Here is a 20,341-nt window from a genome sequence, read left to right as displayed (position 1 = left end):
CGATAGTTTGTGATACAATTCGCCCTGAGTTCTGTTATATATAATCAGTTGTTGGCAGAACGTCATCCAATTGGTAAATTGTCTGTTTTCCTGGTTCACAGTTCTAAAAACTTATTACGAATTTTTTTGTAAATTTTTCACGGCACAGATATTGTTCTTTCATTTTGATCTGTGCTGTTGTGTCTAACTTCTTAACTCTAAAGTCTGATACAGATGCCTGTAAAGTTTGTCCAGCGAGAGATTAGTTGACATAAAAATCACTCAATTCTACGTAGAGAAAGTAATACGTAGCGCACGTAAAATTTGAAATATATCCGTCAAGCAGTAACATTTTTGCCCTGAAATTACGCTCTAATTAATGCATTTTAGTGCATTTTGTAGTGTTGTAGTGTTGTAGTGTGTCTCCCAATCTCTCGCTGGACGAAGTATACCATTTTTCCTTTTTACAAGGCCTTCATGAAGCTTTTAAAGGAGGAAATTTCGGTGAAACCGCTTTCTCTATCTTGTGAAAGTCTTATTTCAGTTACAAAACATTTGACAGTTATTTTTGTATCAACTTTTGGCAACGCCATTTGGGTAATTGATAACTTATTACTCATTTTCTTTGGGTGTCCTTTTTGAAATATGACTTTATAATTACAGAATTATGAAGTAAAAAGAAAAGTCGTACCATTAGACGTCTCCAATTTCTGGATACGATTGTGTTTTTATTGTAACAATGATGGATACGCCGGTTAAAAAAAAAATTGCCCGGCGCATCCACCATTTTTAACCTGTTAAACAAAAATCACTTTGTATGCATTTTGTTCTTTTACTAGAGGGAATGAGAAAAATAATAATTGTCTCTATGACAAGGAGGAAAGTGTATCATTTCCTCTTGGGGGTGAAGTTTAATGTCCGAGGCGTAGCATCTATCACCCAGGGGAGGAAATGACTCTGTATTCCAGAGGTATACACGTAGCTTTTATACTAGTTTCTTTTTATTTTTTGTTAGAATAAGTTCAAGAAAGTTTAAACTTTTTCAAAATCAAAGCATCAGAGTAAGCACACTTGCCGTTACCGAGTCGCCTTTTATAAACAGTTTATTTCATACCATACATACTTGAGTTAAATTCTGTTCGTTCCATTTTAGAATTTTAAAAAGAATGTGTTCACGTTATCCCTCTAGCTTCCAAGTTGCTTTAAAATTTAAAACTTAGAAGTTCCTTCGAGAGAGTTTGGGAATATCCTTGGGATTTTTTCCCAACGCAACGCCCTAAGCAGTTAAATTACTATTTATCTCTCAAAATAGTAAATTAAATCATACGTCTTTACTGATTAACCAATTCAGACAATTCGTTTGTTACTAAGAAGCGCTAGTCGATTTTGTTAGATTAGTTAAGTGGTATTTTGATTTAGCGGAAAATGTATTTTGCAGATAAAACTGCCGAAAAAATTCACGAGGAAATATTACCAAAGTCAAGTCGTAAATTGTTCTTAATCTTCTTAGGGTTTGATGTAGCTTGCTAGAAGCGCTCGTTTCAGTTCCCTTACGCTTCAGGAAATGTGATAAATAACATAACAAAATAAGTATAACAAAAATTAATCCAACTGAACTAATGCGAGTCCAGTTAAAACTGGACAAAACTGCAAATTTACAAGAACAAATGAAACTGTACGTATAATTTAACAATATTTACGCATCGCATTTTCATAACATACTGTTTTTGTTTTGTTTCTCCACCCATAAATTTGAACTTGTTTGAACACTTTTAACAACAAAACCCCCATTACTACCATTATGATTATTATTTGCTGCACGAACGAGATAAAACAGGACGCAGGAGGGAGCGAGAAACGGACAGATTTCTAAATTATGAATGTTGAATGCGTCTGAAAAGTTTATAGCGTAAATTCAAACCCAACTCGGACCAATTAATTTTTTGTATTTAATTAATTTATACCAAATGTCGTCGCTAATTTCCCTTAATTAAAACCGACACAACAAAGAGAATAAAATTAAACAAACGAAATTAGCGGTTGTTTAAGGTCTTAAAAAGTTAACTCTCGAGGTGAGCTTTCGCATTTTTTGCGTCCGTCGGTTCAGTTTTTTTCTGTAAATATTGTTAAACAGTTCTTAATTAATGACTGGCATGTTTGGTTCGTATTAAATTGGGGTGCGTTATACGGCAATATTAATTGTTATGCAAACGTCTTAATTTTCGGAAAAGAAATATTTTTATATTACATCATGAAAACACGTATTTGTACAGTTTGTTCGACAATAAAATGTACGAAGGACGTTGAGCGGAAACTGTCATTGTCACGTCAGTCTCGTTTGTATGTAGATGTTATAGTTTATCAAGTTATGAAAATTCTTTTGACTATAAAACCAGCAAGGATTAACAGTTTCAGTGTTCTTGTCATAAACGTCACGAGATTTCCAGTTTTCTGACGTTGCTTCAGCGATGAAAGGTGACATATTAATCCTGAGGTTGAACGTCGTCGAGACGGCATCTTTGCGGCTGTTTGATAATTCTCTATAAACTTCAGTTTGAAAATAAAATCTCTCTCCGAATCATCAGCCTCTTCAACTCAATTTTATTTATTACCCAAATCCGAACATATCTCACGAGAGTAAGCTCTTTCATTATTATTGTTTTAAACGGGAGAGATATTCCTGATTCAGTTTTCTGTTTGTTGAACTTCCAACGTTCCACTCAACAAACTTGTAAATTGTGTGCTCAATCTTTGTATTTTGTTCAGTAAACAGGAAAGAAGATTATTTCTAATCCGATAGCGAAGACGAGCATCAAGAACAACGAGCGCTTTCTATCGAATTCTCAATCATTATTTGGAGTAAAATGGTTTTAAAGCAATTTTTTCGTAGACTCTCTCTAGAGTTGTTAGCGGTGCAAAGCGCATTTGATGCAGCAGGAAACACCAATATCGGCTGTGAAAGCACTCAGGAGGGTCTCCAGGGGATGGGAATTGATGTAAGCTGAAAGGGAAATATTGGTGATATTTTCAAGATGACAGTAAATCCACAGGTTCCGAAAATTACGGTACCTACGAGTATTTATTTTTTATTGGATAATAATCAATTGAAAATTGATTGCATTGAAAATTGCTAAAACTGATTTCATAACAGTAATTGGCAACTAGCTGAATGACCTTGAATTGCAAAACGAACCTCCATAAGAAAATACATTGAATTCTGGGTCAGAACTCGTACAGCTTATTTACTAGAATCATCAATGTTTCCGTTTTGTTTATCGTTGCTAAAAACACACCTCAACAGTGTTTCAGTCATAATTACTAGCCAATTAGCGTGTTCATTGTTGAATTTAATTGAATTTCCATCTCCAACAGCAAGTAGAAGTAAATTTTCGTCTAGAGAATGTTAACTGACAGTATCTTGCTCCGACAATTATAACGGGAATAATCGCGAATAATTACCTACTCCAAGGTAAATTAGAAACAAAAGGGTAATACATGTTGGAACATGTTGAGATAATGCCTGCGCATACTTGAATCGTTCGGCTGAACACGCACAGTTGTACACTTGGGGAGTTGGCTAGAGCCGTCAGTGGTGATTTAGAGGGTGCACTTAATATTTGGAGGGATAATTTTCTAAGTCCCACCCCCGAACTCCAATTCCGAACCAACATTAATCTTTCCAGAGTCGGTCCCTGAGTTTTTCCATCGACCAAAAATTAACACTCAAGGGATAATTAGAGCGGCGTTTTTTCTACGTCTGAGAGGCTTGTAAGGGGATTAAAGTGGAGTAGAAGTCATACGGAGTGATGAATGTTGGGGGGACGTAACAGCTTTCGTTATCGCGACGTTTTCCAGCTATCTCCAGGTATTTGGTGGTATTGATCTTGGCTTTTTGACGTCCGTGTCAATTGATTTCTTAACGCTCGTCCCACCAGTAGTGCAAAGTTTGGTCAAGTTGTACGAAAACATTCGCGTACTCCGGAAGTTCTCCTCGGTATTTCCGGAATACGTGCCCCTTTCCCTCTGTTGTCGCATATTATGAGCAACTTTAATGAAACACACCCGCCGCCCTCCTCGTGCTTAAAGAACACTTTGAGTGCGGTTTGCTTTGATCCGGCCTTTTGCATTTCCTTTTATTAAATTTTAATAAAACCCGCCACTAGGTCCCGTCGGTTTATTAGAAACGTGTCTTGTTTTTGCCCCGGCTGAAAAAATGTGATTGAGCGGCTTTGTCTTTTTATCCGGAGAGGGCTGCTTCCGGTCGTAAATTTCATAAAATATGAACGAAATAATGTGCCACGAGTTGAAAATCTTGAGTGGGGCGAAGCACTTTCCGCCCCACTGCCATCACGCCCTAATGACTGTCTCTTAACAAGGGTGTCGCGAGATGATGTTTACTCTGTGAATTTTTTTCGTCGCCGCTCGCCTAATGTGTCAATAGAGTTTTATAATTTTTGTCGTGTATGTTTTGCACCATTTTCCAGCCTTCCTGCTAATCTATCGAATGATCTGTCGTTGACATGCTAGCGGTGCACGCACCACACCCTGGTGCACGACACGTCGACGATGTGGCCAACAAAAATTATGTATTGTGATCGTCGTCTGTGCCGAGTCTTGAGATTTATGGACCGGCCATTAATGCCACGCCATTAGGCACCAGTATACTGTAGAGGAGAGATAAAGAACAGACAAAATGATGATGTCGTAAATAGGAACAATGTTGCAATCGTTGCAACTTAGTTCTCCAACAACTGGAAATTATATTTGCATAAATTTCAACTCGGTGTTGGTGCGGAAATTCGTAAAATTGGAATCTCCTTTTCCGAGTGCCAAATCTGATATCACTACTTGTAGATTTTTTCGTAGATAATCAAAAGTCGTTATTTTTCCAGGTGTTGCCGAATAACTGACTGCCGTTCTGGATAACGACACAGGTAAGTGTTAATTTCTGGACCGTCACTTGCTGCATTTTCGCAACGCCCTATACATCATTCTTAGCACTTCCTACCGCACAGACGTTATAAATCTTTTCTAGTTAATTAATTTCGCGGTTTATCACAAGAGAAAAATTTGTCCGTTTGAATTTCACTTTCCACTTGACCGACCCAGCTCCTGATGGATGCAAAGGTTAAATTTAATAAGGTGTCTCGACAATTTGTCAGCAATCCTGCAGGGGCCAATAATTAAGAGTGATACAGATGAGAAGTGCCACTTTAAATAAACGACAGCGCAGCCAGAAATGTGACATCCGTTTTTTGCCGGGAGAGACGAGAATGCCGATGAGTACTGATCGCATCGAGTTTCTCCAAGGCAAACAATAATTAGTATTCATAACGAAAGCACGAATATTCGTATTAAAAGGAGAACTCGCTTCGTAATTTCCATATTAAAAATATTCGAGGCGATTATTTTTAGCAATGCCAGGAGCAGCCGGTGATTTTTTTTATCACAGAGCGCTTCTGTACGTCTCGTTTTCGTGTTTTATTCAAATCTGATGTTTGATCATTTCAAAAAAAAAAAATTAAATCTTCACCGGATTTAACATTCAGGAGAGTCTCTGTTATGTACCACGTGCAATGAATGGGGTTCAGATCCCGGATACGCGCTGGCTCGCTAGACCAAGTTGCGTTGTATCATTCACACGTAATCTGCACTACATTTTACATTTAGCGAATTCTACTTAACTTTTCTTGGAATGTAGCAAAAAGTGTTGTAAACATTTCTAAGTAGGTACGCGGCACAGCAAATTCTTTAGTGAAATAAAACAAATCTAATTTTAAAATAGTTATTTAGGCAACGTGTGTTAGAAGTGCAACTTTTTTTCATAAGTGTGGAAGTTTATTAAACGAGCCGTAGGCGAGTCGAATAATCCACACGCGTGAAAAAAAAGTAGGCTAACACGAGTTGTCTATAAAAAAAAATTAAAATTCTATTAAATCCAAACCTATTTTAACTGTAATTCCAAACTGTAAAACCAAACAGTTAAAAAAGTTGATGACGACATAACGTTTGTTCACTAAGTGGTAAAAGATTGAGTGTAGTAGAACTAGATAAAGTTAAAACGTTGAAGGAAGAAGGATTTGACGCGCGGATTGCGTCAAAGATCCGATCAAGTCAGGTCAGGATAGATCTCGTGAGGGTTAGAATTCGTATTTGAAGATAGTTTAGCAGCTCTGAGAACTTTACAAAGGGTTATACAAAACGTGAGCATCTAAACCAAGAACTTTTGCAAAAAAGCACCTTTAAGTCTACTACCACTGCTCAAAGACAAGGCACAAAGAAGCAATATTCGTTTTGTCAGAAATACAGACCCATTCACATAACTTTCCAACCCTGACGAACTTTAAATGCAGCCAGAAATGCGTTACTCATAACATGATTCAAAAATTAGAATAATTTTAAACTTTTGTACGGCTTGGACATCCCTCACAAAAGTTTCAATTATAGAAATTTAAAAATATTCGGTAGATGCAAATGACATATTATTTTGCCTAGGTAGGCAAGTTTTATCCAGTCACGTAATTTCAGTTTTAATTAAGTTGATTAGTCTTTTCTTACTTCATGAAGAGAAAATAACGCAGGTCTGAATGGTTTTCAGGATTGTAATTTCAGTTATCATTCAGGTTTAGGCGGCGGAATAGAGGCGAAACAAGAGATAATGGTTTGACAGATAGGATGGATGACGAGTAATTTTCGTCTTCCATTCCGCAATTATTTCGTCGACAAATACACCGAATGTTTGTGCGATGTTGACTGTTTGAACAAGTTCATCAACTCTACAATTACGATTTTAAACGAAATCCGTCCAAAACTCCGAAATTATTGAACTAATATTGAAGTTGGAGTGGTTTCGGGTGGTTAAGCCCAAACACTCCACCGACGGATCGCGTATAGAAGGTGCTTACGTAAACAATGGGCCAATTTAGCTTATGTTGTTGGGTCGCGAGACCAATTTTCTTTTTTATCCCGACAGTATCTCGTTGTCACAAAAATTGTTTTTAATTAATTTATGACGAAAGTAAAATACGGAGTTTTAATGTAGCAGCGAGTGGACCACTTTTATTTGAGTTTTAATCTGAAGCATTCCATCCGGTTTTGAACGAAAGCTACTTAATTAGTCCTTTGAAAGGAGTTTTGTTGATTCGCAATTTCAGTTAAAGAGGTAATACTCGACAATTTATTGCTCGAACCTTTCAAATTCCGACAGACTTCTCTGCCTTCAATTTCCTTTATTTAGTTGTTTCGCAGTCACGGAGGGATTATTAATTTCTCGACTTGTACAAATATTCAAAACTTATTAAATTTGGCTAAATGTAATCTCTTCAAAATTTTTCCGCAAAAATCTATCAATCACAGTACTTTATCGATTCATCATTCATGTTGGCGCCGGTGAATTATTGAAACTATAATTTCCGTCAACGTTGTTTTCAAACTGCGTTTGATGAAATCACGCGAAAATCCACAATTACGGTGATCTGGTAATATTGTTCGGAATTATCTTGCTGACGGCGTTCATGGACGAGTTTTTATATTTTATTACTCCTGACCGCGCATTTTCCATGTTTTCACCTCTGCGTTTTTATTTATGGCGCCGACCCTCATCCCCAACAAAACACGGGTTTTGTGATGATATTTTAAAACATTCGCCCATCCACAATTTGAAGTTTCGTGAGCTGACATGGCACTCCAAATTCGAAGAGTTGTTCGTGTTCGAATGGGCGATCGCGCCGATAAAACTTCCATCAGTTTTAAATGTTCCATCAAGGTGAAGCGAAAAACGTTGGTTCGTACGCAAAACCGTCAGATAAGTCTGTTGCGCGTTCTAAATTGGCGGAAAATAAATTGGGGAGGCGTTTTTGAAAATTTTTCGTTTTCCACTTTTCTCGACGAAAGGGCGACAATCCGGAGCATCCGTTCCGTCCGACCCCCCGGACCTGTTTCGAATCGATTGTAATTGAACCTTATAAATGTTAACAGAGAGTCAGCCCGGCCATAATTAATTGGTCCGATGTGTCTCTGTGACAGTGATTCCTGCACTCAATTACCCGCCGCCAGACCGAATTCCCACCGATCGATTCCGCAAAATACAAGAGAAAGCCGGATTATTTTCGAACCGGGACAGATTCGGTGGCGTCTTCCGATTTTCCGAGTTTTCGACAAACTTTAACGACTCTCATCGAACCGGGAAAATTCAATTTGATTCCGCCCCCATCTCGATAACCCGGTCGAGGATTAGCGGACTGTTTTTGAAATTAAGAACGTGCCGAAGTTGGATGAGGGGCGGGAACGGTCGCACGTTTTACCCCTTGTCTCATTAAAATGATCTGTTGGGTGGGTAACAGGATGCGGTGTAGGCGACGTCGGGTTCTTGTGCAACATATAGATTTGAGAGATCAGATGGCGGTGAACAATGAAAATCATTTCGCAGATTGATTCATACGTCTTCAAATGTCATTTATATTTAGACGTGACAAATTGAAAAAATTAATACCTCCAGATGTGGACATTATTTTCGTAAATTACCAAACGAAATATTTTTACGACATTGTAAACAGAAGGATAAGTAATAGTTTTTGTGTGTGTTGCGAGGTTATGAATTTGTAACTGGCGCACCTATCGCCAATCAACTAATAGAAATCATTGACACAATTCCAAATAACATCACCTAGAACGACGTAGAAGTTAATATTTGATTAGAATTTTTTTACCTACAGTTGAAGAAAAAAGTTTTATTGGCACATCTTTCAATAATATATTCGAATGAAATCTTTATTCGTCAAGCACAAAAGTGAAACTTTCTTCAATGCAACTTTGATAAAATTTTAATATGAATTTTGCAGACAATAAACGATAAGTTAGAATTTATTGAACTGCTTCTTTTATTTTTTAAGAACGTCCCATATAAAATTATAATTTTACATTTGTTTGCAGTTCTCATAAGGTAAAGTAATATTTTGATCTTAAAAATTATGCTTCTTAAGTTTTTACTTGGCTGAGAACCATTGGCCTAAAGCAGTGATTCTCAACTTTTGTTTATAAATTGTTCATAAATCGTAGTAAGCTTAGCCCAGCATTTTTATTTTTAACAAAATTCACAATATTTTTTTGTGCATTCGTCCGCAAATCGAGCACTTCGTCTACCTAAAACAGGCCGCGAAATCCAATTTCGCAGCCGTTGGTTTTAACGACGGCCGTTAAAGTAAACGTCAGTTTAAAATTTGATACAAATCAGAGTTCCCATGTCGTTTAGATTTTTCGGGTATGAAATTAGAAACCGCAGAATTTATAATCCTACGTACTTTTTAACTCTGGAGGACTACTTACACGAAACTGAAACATCACTTTAATTTTTTTACAAAATGAATTGTTTTATTTATGTCATTTCCATAGCGATATGTAAGCCGAATTTGTATGTATTTATTGACAGTGAAGTAAATTTTGCTTGTTCGTTTTATAATAAGTACAAATTTTCGGTTGCACAAAAAGTGTTCTGTACACCTTGGTCGCGAAATTCTTTAACACCCTCGAGATTGCTGTGCTTCGACCGCAAGCGGCCTCGGTGGCAATTTTTCTCTCGGTACGTTAATAGTATACATGGTGTCCCAGAACTGGCTCCCCAGAGAAAACAGGCATGTGCCGACAACAAAAGAGACTCTAAATTGACTAAAATAAATTTTCTCCTAGCTCAAATTACCGAGTTATAAATTTTTTAATTTCACCAATCCCGGAAGCTCGTTCTCAGGTATTACTAAAAAATCCGATCGGTTGCTAAACAACAACAAAAAATCTCTGATATCGTACAAATCAATAAAATGTTTGGGCAACTGAAATTTTGACGTTTTCCGATATAAAAATCCGTTGACGTTTATCTGTCATCAACATCAAGACTTGACAATTGCAAAAGATAATAACTTCGAAATAAAACAATAAAAATGGCGATTCTAAAAAGAACTACTTATTTAAATAGGTAATAATGTTAAAGCAGATGTTCGAAATGACCACCATTCATTTGTATGCACCATTGTGCTCTACGTAACAAACTTCTTGTAGTAGCGTTAGTTATCATTTCTTCAGTAACTGAAACAAAAGCCTCCTGAATTCGAACTCTCAGATCAGCCTCTGAATTTATGGGCAGCCGATAAATGATAGATTTCAAATGATTCAGATTCAGATCTGGAGACCTGGCAGGCCAATGATGCGGTCCTCCTCGACCGATCCAGCGCTGTGGATATTGGTTATCCAAAAATTCCCGATCGTTTCTGCTAAAATGTGGTGGAGAACCATCATTTATGCGATAAGCAAGAGGTACAATTTCAAGTAAATCAGGTAGCTCCGTGTCGGTGAACTGAGCATATCTTGCCCCCGTTAATCTTGGGGAGAATTCAAACGGTCCAATCTAGAACGGGAGATTCGGAATTTTAGCAAATGAAAGGATCCACCACACTTATACTTGCCAAACCATCGCCCAATAGCCCAGTCCACAAATTAACAGAAAACCTATGTAGAAAACCTTTGGGAAATAATTTTCTTGGATTTTCCTCTGCCCAGATATGAAAGAAAACAGTATCCGTGACAAGAAGTGAAGAAAATTCTCGCCTAATTGGATAATCCTCTGGCAGAAGATGTTGTACTCGTGTATAGTGGTACGGATGCCTCCTATTATCAGCTAGAACTCTCTGCACCGAACTCTTGGATAAACCCATTTCACGAGAAACTGTTCGAATACTCCGGGTGCCGTCTTCCTCAAAGACATTCAATACGGCTTGCTCGTGTTCGACAGTCCTTACATTTCTTGGAGCACCCCCAACTTTTCTTCGAACTGGCTGCATCTGACTCGTTTCTCGACTCCGAGCGATTAATTTCAGGATTGTTTTATGATCCGGATGACTTTGTCTTTGCGGAAATTGTTCACGGTACAACCTTATTGCTTCACGTGCATTGTTCCCACATCGTGCAAAAGTAAGAATCATATCTACGTACATGTTGAATGATACACTTGAATTAAATATCGCAGCGAAATTGTATAACAAATGTCAAACTGACGTAAACAATCATTCTAATAAATACAGTGGACCAAATCTAATGGACAGAATTATAGAGGTTTACGGATAAAAAGGAAACCTAGGCAACGCAAAATTGCGATTATTCCACCTTAATGGTGCTCAACTCTGATTGGTCAACTTAAGAATGTCTTTTCTCGGTTATCATTTGAGATAGGACTTTTTTTCTTCAAAATACACGTTAATATATTCGCCCTGAGGCTCTCTTTTTTCTCTGGGGAGCCAGTTCTGGGACACCCTGTATTAAAGAACGAGTTTTATAAGGGTTGATTTGGCGCACGAGTCCCAAGTGTAGAAAACGACCCGTAGGGGAGTTTTCTATGGGACGAGTGCGCCAATGCCCTTATAAAACGAGTTTTTTTATGTTATTTTTTTAGAATTTGCACCCTTGTTTTAATTTTTAAATAAAAAAATTAAAATTTCAAATTCTAGTGAATTTTGTATTAATCGTTAATTCAAGGTAACGGATGCAAATACATCTGCAATAGATGTTAAAAAGTAGAGTTTGAACATTAATATTGGAAGTTTTTTGGTGTAAATGACAATAATACACTGAAATATTGATAAAAAATGTTCTTAGAGATCTATTAAACCACGAGTGCTTTAATAGATAGCCATAAACGACTCCAAATTGAATACAATAATAGACCTATTAGAGACGCATATTCTAAAAAGAATGATTTCGCGGCTTTGATATACAAATAACTATTGTGTTAGCATCTTAAAGAAAATATGTTCCAATGCTAATTCGCGTCACATGGAAACCATACAGGGTGTTTTCGAAGTTGAGGCGTTCCTTTTAACATGTGATAGTATGCGTTGTTCTAAAGAATTTTAGCCAAAATTACCTTAGTAAAATGTGTACGGCAATGAAGGTACATAAGTTAATTTTTTTGAAATTTTTGAAACCGGTCCTGCTCAAATTTGCGCTGATTTGTTAGAAATTGGAATTGACAAAAAAAAATCAAATGAGCATGGACGTTAATCAAAACTACTGTCAGAGTTGTCATCTAATTAGTCGAAATGGCTTTATTATTAGGAAAATAATAAGCTCACAGATATGTTGCAAATGCATGGGCAATGTTATCACGTTATCAGAATGCATCTGCAACGTCCAGAGAGTATTGCAAAGCGATTTCCGGAAAGATACCGTTCTGGGCCAGGTTAGTTATTAATCTAGTACAGCGGAGAAATGGACAGGACCGGACTTAAAATTTTAGAAAACAATAAAAATATACAATCAATTATCTCCGTTAATACAAACATTTTACTAAGAAGATTTAGGCTAAAATTCTTAAGAATAATGTGTAGTACCTCGTGTTACAAGGAACGCGTCAACTTCGAGAACACCCTGTATACTTAAATGAAATTATTTTTTGCACCATTAAAATAAAAGTGTTTTTAATCAATACTATGCGCTAAAGTGGCCATCATAAAGACTTTATTTTACACTTTAGTACACTTGCACTTAACCCACTTTTGCTTAATTTCCTGCAAAAAGAATTTCTGGTGGAATACTTAGCAGCGCTTCATTATTACTTCCAGCACCGAATTCACTAATTTTATGGAAATATGTAATTGTAAATGGGTACAATTCAACATGGTGACGGCTTTTGACTTTTAGTTGGTTACGTAAGTTACGCCATAACAGTAGAAAATGAATGCTAATTGATTATTAATGATTTTTTCGTAATAATTTTATTTGACATTGGCAATGATGTTGTAAAAAAATAAATACACAACTTGTATGTAAATAATTTTATCTATGGCTGCTTGGATAAGATCTTATAACCACATTCATTTACAGTTGTTTGAGTTGCGTAATGTAGTTTTTGTAATTTGCCTCCATTTTCATTCTCTAATAGACATATTAACGAACGCAACGTCATCATTTGGGATGTCCTTATAGCCATTATTTGACGGAACATTTTACGAAAATTTTTAGGTTGGCAAAGCTTCATGTGTCATGCATGTCAGGTTAAATTACAAAATGTGCCAAGAATTAGTTATCAGGATTTATCAGACAACAAATTCACGATCGTATTTTTGGCAATTTCACGTATTTCAGCCGGCGTACATGAAAGATTATCTTCAATATTCGTGTTTTGTGACAGAATTTGGATAAAACAAAAGGCGACTTTGAAGACTTGATCAAATTTTCACTTTTAAAATTAAGACTTTACCAACCGCCACAAAAATCCCTAAATCGACGAAAGTAAACATTTTTGTTCAAAAACGGCTTAAAAAGGACAAATTACAAAAAATAGTATAAAAACTCGTTTCATAAGACCTTGAAGCACTCATTCTTTAAAATAACTCGTGGCTACGCCACTCGTTTTTTAATCTTGAATTCGTGCTTCAAGACTGGTCTTATGAAACTTGTCTTTTAATATACTATTATTACCACAGCGGTTTCATTACGTAACGCATTTTTATTTAGAAGCAAACAGATAAAATTTATTGAAAGGCAACAATACAAAAGAAAAGCTACTTATTTATAAATACACATCACACATCGCATTGATTAGAGAATACAGAATAATCGATTATCTTGATTTTAATACTATCCCACCTCCACCCGGCGGCACGGCAATTTTGCCGGAGTACATACACTATTACGGATATTACTATCAAGTAATAGTGCAGTGCTTATCAACATAATTACCGGCGTCTCGTCTCCGCATTTTGACTTTTTTGTGTATTATGTTCTGTGTATCTATTATTCTTTTCATTGCTTGTAGATCTGGACTTGATTTCTATCAGTTACTATAAGACAATTGAATGACACCACAATTAAATATGTCAGTTGGAGAAGATTTGCGGTTCCATTTCCAAAGGTGCTTCGATTACAATTTTTCTTGATCATACAATATTTGCAGACAAATCCTCATATTATGTACATTTTTGTTAGTATTTGTTTTTTTTAACCATTCAACATTATTAAAAACACGGACGCCACTGTTAGTTTGACGTTCGCTTTAAACTGGTGCGGATCAATTCGCGAGTCGCCTCTCGTTTCCCACGGCAAACCAGATTCCCAAATGTGGTGTATGTTGATGGGAAACTTGGCGAATCAACCCCTCCGCATATCAATTCCGCGGCGCAAACTTGCGGAAAGTGCGTGTCGGCCCCGAAGGCGTCAACGGCGGTAGTTTGGAAGCGGACGGCGTTCCATCCGGAGCAGATCCGAACTGGAGGCGGCGAGTCCAAAAAGCGCGTGTCTGTCACGAGTACAAGTTTCTCATGCCGGCTTTTGGCAAGCTCCGGAATATCGACCCGGAGCCGAAAGCTTTCTCCCACCCCCGTCACTACTGACACAGACACGTCTCGTCATCGTGATAAGTTGGCCGGGACGGTTTTCGATTAATGCCAGTTTTCTTTGGTGTTTCGCGAATATTGTGACGGAGGAAGGGGTGGGTGGTGGCGCGACGGGTTGTCACTTATTAATAGACGTATTGTCGAGTGCCGACAACGGACTTATTTGTGGTTTTATTAAACTGTTGCGGGGGTAAATAAAGCAACAAAGGGAAACGAAGCGAACTGGACGAGCTGCAGTTAATTAAATCCCGAATGAAAGAACGGCGGTAGAAGAGTTTAGCGGCGTTTTATATAAATTAATAGAGTGCAAAAAACAAATACTTTCTAGAAAGGAAGCTCGCCAACTTCCGACATCATTATATTTGCGTTGCAGGAATGAAACGGTGCAATTACAGAACTTGTGACATATATTTTGCAACAACAATGTCACTTTTTTTCGTGTGTCAATTTTATTGAAGAGTAATTTTACACTGTGAAGAATGATTGTCGTACAGTTTGCAGCATTGCCTCCCTGGGAGCAAACTTATGATATTAGTGGTTGTTGCGGGACAGGTGAATTTAAACCGGCGGTGGGGAATTTCCAACTTGGACCCTACACCCTTGACGGCATTACCGGCAAGATGCACAAGGCATTAGTGGAGAGGACGTAAATTAAACCGGAACGTAACACTAATAACGAAACTTTGGTCCGGCGTGATTCGCGTCGACCATCAATTCAAAGAATGCGGAACGAGCGGTGCTCGTGATATTTTTACTTAATTAAAATAGTTCCCAATTAAACGACGTCGACTAAATACCGGATTACCACACGCCGTTGCACATTCACTAAGTAGGCCCTCCCGGAGTCTGCGTGTTCGTTAAGATCCTTTTGGTGTTTAAGACGCGCGAACGAGAAATTGTCGAGGTGTGTAACAATTTCTCCCTCTCGAATTGAATCCCGGCATCCGGCAAACAAGATTTTAATTCGATCCGTCCCCGGATGCGATCCAGATGTTTGATAAAAAAAATTCCAAGTCCTCCGCCGACACGAATACGTCACGGTTTGTTCTTCAACCTAATTTTTTCCTTCCCCGAGAGGGAAACAGGACGTGTAGTGAAGACGGGATGATGGAAGTTTTAATTAAAACTTTCTTTGTGTATCCGTACGATAAATAAATCTTTTTCCGACTTTATTAATATTTCGTCGGGTTTTCCTGATGTTTATGATTTCAGGAAACAAGACTTGGAGGACTAGGTTCCTTAATAAGACAATTTTTATTTATGGACAACCGGGAGAATATAAATGCGGCCTATCGATCCGGGATGGTCGACAGATTTGTGTGGTGACTGCAAATAGGTCGGCCAGCTAGGTTTCAGACGTTTTTCATTTCGTAGGTGATAAGAGAGCTGAAATATGACCGCGATGGTGTGTCTGTTCGTTTTGATTAAAATTTTGAACGTGACTTGTGCTACATTTGCCTCGAACGTTTTTATGAGAAATATGGGAATTTATTAATTACCGTTCCTTGACTCATTAGAAAATAATTAAATTTTGAAGTCACCTTCATTTTTCAAAATTTTACGATTCACAGACTTGTTGATGGATTTGTATTTTGTTGCAGTCGTAAGATTTAAGAGAAGATTAAAATAATACATTTCTGCAGCAAGTCGAATCACACAATACTGATCTTCTTAATCTTAGGGAGTTGGATGAATCTCTCTCCGTCTTCCAAAGTTTATTTTTAAACATGAGATGGACTGAGCTTATTCATTTTGACGAAATTGTATTTCTTCACTTTTTTGACTCGTAAAAGGGCCCCACATACTGCGTTTTTGTTGGACGGTTTTGTTCGACGAACAAGTCTGTTCGAACAAAAACGACGAACACGAGTTGCACACACACTTCAGCTTTATTTAAAAGTTTTAATGAGTGAATAAATATCAAGTTATATTTGTGTGCAGTGGCGGCGGCATTAGCTATAAAAGCATATATTTTCCATAAACACGGAAGACTGCGAAGAGTTCTATAAATTCCAGTAAGAACTTTCTGTTAATCTGGCGAAAATCCGTCATTTTCAAACAATAATTTGTCGCGAAATGCAAATCGCCGAAATCTGGTTTTATTATTTGGTACTACACCACTGCAAAAACCGACGTTTTTTAAAATCGTTCACCGCACACACTTCAGATTTGCTCGAATTGACAAGTCTGTCGAACAAGTTCGACGCACATAATCAGGGTAAACCTGATAATTTTCCTCATTTTTGTTCGTGAGCAAAATCTAGGGTTTTTCAGACACACACTTCAGATTTGCATCGTTTTGTTCGTCGAACAAAAACGCAGTATGTGGGGCCCTTTACTGTCATGAATTTTTAATGGAAATGAAAGTCCTTCAAGTTTTTTGTACTGTTTAGGTTTCTATCAACAATCAGAAAAAATTACAAAACTCTTTCAATTTTTTCTGCGTACATACACACATTTATGTAATTCTTTCCAAACAAGCTCATTGGTAATCAAATTTAGGAGTTGAAGGGATCAGCCTTCATCCTTCGTAGACCCTTTTACATATTTGTTTTTTTTAATTTTGACAGAGCAAAACATATTATTTGAGTCACTATGTCAAAGTAGAAATATTGTGGGATTACACCAAACAGTGGCATTCTTGCAATAGTTTCCATTTTTCTCAATGATGACTTGTTTCTACGGAAATTTTTCTTTGCAATTACTCAGTAAGAAACAAATCTTAACATACTATAAAAGTCAACATTATAACAAAATAATTACTGAACAAATTTTCATGGGGTCCTTAATAATACAAAATGATCAAAAAGAAAACAAATTAGAGCAGGCGTTGCAAATGATCGGTCATGTCTTAGCGGATTCTAAGCAAATAAGCGTTCAATGCATGAGCGTAGACAATTTGTGGTCTCAAACGCTATCTTATAATAAATCATACCTCATGAATTTTAGACGGTGGAATTATAATTGAGCATTTTATTATTATTATTATCTAAGAATGGAGAAAATTTATAAAATAAACAAGAGCAACATTTTACATTCGTAAGAATAGGTTATTTACCAGCTTTATTGACAAACGCGACGCCACTGGTAGGCAGAATTTTCGGTGAAATGTCAAACAAACGTCAGTTTTAAAGCAACGGTGTTGATGTTAACCTTGAAAAAAGTTTTCGATTTCAGCAAAATTTACACAGACGTTTACTGTAACTGTAAGCAATAAGTGGTAAAATGAATTATACAATTGAAGATAAAGCATAAGTTATTAATAGTTAATTAATAATAGATTTTTTTGTTCGACACTGTCAGAATTTGAGAATTTTTTCCTGTGTGAACGTATTTTGAGAGCTCATCGAACAAAAAAACGTTGTATTCAACTCGTTCTTGTGTAATTTGAGCTTTTTTTTGGCACTCGTGGACCTTTAAAACTCTCGTTTCACTCGAGTTTTAAACTGGCCCACTCATGCCAAAAAAATCCCAAATTACACACGAACTCGTTAAATAAACTACTATTACGAGGTATAGGCAACTAATATGTGTATAGCAAGTATACATACAGGTGATTCTGAAATAAGTTTGGAAAAAAAATGTGGAGTATCCTTGATACAAAATCATTCTGCGTAAATGACTTTTGGAGGTGAAATCAAAAGGATGGAAATTACCCTATATCCTTGTATTTCCAACGCCTATGAATAGGGAAAATTTGTCCGAATTTGTTCACTTCATTAGCAACCATTGTTACATTAACTCCACAATAAAGTCGTAGGTGCAAGCACACTGCTTTGTAAATGTTTCTATGCAAATGATCGAGAGGAGTAACGTTACGTTTGTGGCTGACGTGCACCTTTGATTATTATTGTTGCTAAACTACCAAGATAATCAGGTAATCACCTTTAACTCAGCAGCGCACTAGCAATTTTGACCAAAATTTTCAAACATTTGTATCTCGAAAACGAAAAAACTTTTATAAGAAATTTTTTTTGTCAATGACTTCTTCTCTTCATCAGCAATTACCGGCTTTTTTTTCCAAACTTATTTCAGAATCACCCTGTATGTGTACGATCAAGCTAAGAAAGACGTTTCGATAAAACAAGATGAGTTAGCACTCTTGATTTGTTTTCTTGTTGATCACTCTGTAGATTATATTATAAACTAGGTACTTCTATTGCATGCTTGCACATTTTTGAAATTTTAGATGTTTGACACGCTTCGATAGCTTTGGAAATTGGTTATAAAATTCTGAGTAATCTTTCAAAAATTAAATTAAAATTAAGATCAAGATCAGGACGAAATCCATCGAAGCGAAGTCGGGTTTTGAAATTTTCCCTTCTGTTTTCTTATATTTTTTCAGTTATCTCCACATTAGAACGCTTTTGGAGAGCATTTTATTCTCCAACGCAGTATATTTCTTATGCCGTTCTTTTTTCAATATTACATTACCATTTTATTTGCCAACATTATGAGATTTTATAATGTTCAGTTTTCCTTTTCAGAGTTCTTTTATTTTCTGATTCCTTCGATTACTAGTATCAAATTTTCTTCGTCTGTTTTGTTTTGTCCATTCTATGCCTCTCTCATGGAATTTTTTGATATTTGGACTAGGTACATTTCCGAAATGTGAAAGCTAAACTCCAGACAAAAAGCCTATGATAAGTTAGTTTAAAAATTGTTTTCATTTCTGATTCTTCGAGTTCAGAATGACACAGTAAGGCAAAATCACCATAAAGGTTAAAAGTAAATCACTCTGTAAAATACATTCCTTGGCTTTTTATTGGCCACCAAAGAGAAAAACATTACTGTTCGAACGCATCGTTAGTTACCCAGTTGGTGAGATAATGAAATGCAAAGAGGACTGGACGATAAAATACTAATTCGGATGCTGGGCGGGTAATCGAGGTTTAAACTTTTCGTTTGTAAAGTGATTAACTCAATTGAAAAGTTGCGGAGATATTTTTTGATTAAATTTCATGATCAACCGGACTGAGTTAATTCAAGAAAGCACAAGTCTTGGGAGCCGCATTAAAATGAATGCATATACGCCCAATCGAAAAATTCACTTTGCAAAGTTGAAATGGGAAACGTTTCCCGAGGGTGACGCCGTCCAGACTTTGTTGTTTAATTCATTCTTTATGCATGCACGTTAGGCTAATGTCATGGGAGTGTACCCCGTACTCTTTGCGTTCATTATTCGCAGTGTCCGGATTTACGACCCGGACTAATTACGTCGTTGTTTTACGTTTTTTCTCGAATTAATATCTTGACAGAGAGGGGGCGATAACAGCTTTGACATTTCATGAATAGGACGGCGCTGTACGAGGAACACAAAGTTTCCTCGATCTGCCCGTTCATAATAGACAAAGTTTTAAGTCGACCATCAATCACTTCTTTCGCGCCCCTTTCTGACGAAATAATTTAAATAGTTACGTGATAATTGTGCAACTTCCAACAATAACGAGCCGAAAAAGAACGGGAAGTTCAAAAGGGGGCCGGGGGGGAGGAAGATTGATCGACTGCACGACTTTGGCGGGGTTATAATTTTTTGGAAAATCCGATCACGTCGCAATCGCCCTTTCGAACTCCTGTACGAATCGTTTTTGGCCCGAGATCCGGTAGTTAAATCAAAATGGTGCTGTCACCGATGTGATTAAATTATCTCCGGGGAGTTCCCGTTGCGGCAATCGCAGGGACGTAATCTTTTTTATTTTGTGGAGCCGGAAAGGGTTGTTATTTTTATAACATATTCTACGTGAAAGTGAGTCGGCAGCGTCAGTGTTTTCGAAATGGATTTACCGAACGGGGAACTGTGATCTTTGTAATTCCTTCGGGTTATCACTTGTTAAAAAAAAATGAAAAGATTAACGAGACCCTGTTTTCCGAGCTTACAAAGCACGTTAATGAAAATGGTCTCTTATTAATTTCGTACAATAACAAAATGTACTTCCCATTGATGAAAATTAAAGCCCGGGGAAACACGTGGGTGAACTTCAACG

General features: G+C 37.0%; 1 protein-coding gene and 1 long non-coding RNA gene across 11 annotated transcripts in view; one reads left to right on the top strand and one right to left on the bottom strand.

The window, feature by feature from the left end:
* The window catches only part of unc-13, a 307,874-nt gene that overhangs the window by 50,564 nt on the left and 236,969 nt on the right, over positions 1 to 20,341 (bottom strand). The window lies entirely within an intron of this gene.
* The window catches only part of LOC138137144 (uncharacterized), a 145,852-nt gene that overhangs the window by 51,502 nt on the left and 74,009 nt on the right, over positions 1 to 20,341 (top strand). Inside the window, exon 3 of the long non-coding RNA XR_011161572.1 lies at positions 4,872 to 4,913. This is a non-coding gene — a long non-coding RNA (uncharacterized lncRNA). The remainder of the gene's footprint in view (positions 1 to 4,871; positions 4,914 to 20,341) is intronic.

The sequence above is a fragment of the Tenebrio molitor genome, chromosome 8 (genome assembly GCF_963966145.1).
Source record: "Tenebrio molitor chromosome 8, icTenMoli1.1, whole genome shotgun sequence".
Taxonomy (NCBI): Eukaryota; Metazoa; Arthropoda; class Insecta; order Coleoptera; family Tenebrionidae; genus Tenebrio; species Tenebrio molitor.
Note: the sequence above shows the minus strand (reverse complement) of the source record. Positions and strands in the feature narration are given on the sequence as shown.